Consider the following 1107-nt stretch of genomic DNA (forward strand, 5'->3'; position numbering starts at 1 on the left):
GGGTTTGTTTGGTTTTTGGGTTTTGGTTTTTTTTTTTTTTTTTTTTTCCTTTTTCAAATCGTAAAGCTCAGCAACATTTTAAACGGATTACACGGAGGAGGGGTTGAAGCTGAAAACCTCATTCATCCTCACTGCGGTCCTATTCATTGCTGAAATAGGTGTAGCGTAGAGCCGGTAAGATCCTCCCCCAGCCCCACTCGTGTTTTGGGGATCCCTTTCGGGCTTTCTCCCTCGCATAGTGGGGTTGGGAGGAGGGGGTTTTCTGCTCTTGAGGTGACAGAAGCGTAATCATAAATCACCTACCTTGTTTGTCCTTCTGTCCTTTGGTCATAGAGGGGCTCCAGCCAGCTGTGTGGTCTCACGTACCGTTGCTCCCGCTGAACAGTTTCCAAGTTTGAGGTAAAAGATCAAATCGCACTTTTCAGGGACTTATTGAGACGCTCAGAAATAAAAAAATAATTAAAAATGAAAATAATAATAAAAAAAATCGTTTAAGGCTATTCAGTCCTACTCATTTTCTCCCACGTGTTTTCACAATTACCATGTATTTGTCTTTCTTTGCTTCAGTTTCTGGCTCAAAGTTGTGGGATTTTTTTTTTTTTTCCAAATAATAATAATAAAAAAAAAAAGTTAGAAGTAATAAATTAGGAGTTAGTTTCTCGTGGTCGAAGCTGAAGATCTTATTTCAAACCCGGCTAGCCAGGAGCCTGGAGAAGTTGCAAGGCAGCGTCTGAAAGTTTGAGAGATGTACAGCATCAGATAAAGTCTCTTTGGTGATGCCTTGCTGACCGAGTAACTGTTTCAATGAGGTTTCTCAGCAGCAGCAGCAGCAAACGGGTAATATTTTCCAGACGTCTTTTTCTTTCCTGCTGCTGCTGCTTTTCTGCCTCCTCCACGTTATGGGGTCTTTTAACAAGTGAGACTTGAGTTGTTTTAATAGGCGGAGGATGGGAAGAAGGAGGGGAGGGAACTCCTGTAAGGAGGAAAAAAAAAAAAAGAAACCAACCCTGCCCATTGAAATGATCTCAGCCAAGGACCAGTTCAGCGGCAGGAATTCAATTAGCTAAGTTGCAAATTTTGGAGAGAAATGCAATACACATATGTTGC

The 1107-nt window shown here is 41.7% G+C and overlaps 1 protein-coding gene across 1 annotated transcript in view; it reads right to left on the reverse strand.

The window, feature by feature from the left end:
- Positions 1-869, reverse strand: part of HAS2 (hyaluronan synthase 2) — an 18757-nt gene extending 17888 nt beyond the window's left edge. The window contains exon 1 of the mRNA XM_009880996.1: positions 304-869. The gene's annotated coding sequence lies outside the window, so the exon portion shown is untranslated. The remainder of the gene's footprint in view (positions 1-303) is intronic.
- Between the last annotated feature and the right edge of the window lie 238 nt (positions 870-1107).

This window comes from Charadrius vociferus, unplaced genomic scaffold, assembly GCF_000708025.1.
Source record: "Charadrius vociferus isolate BGI_N301 unplaced genomic scaffold, ASM70802v2 scaffold2, whole genome shotgun sequence".
NCBI lineage: Eukaryota > Metazoa > Chordata > Aves > Charadriiformes > Charadriidae > Charadrius > Charadrius vociferus.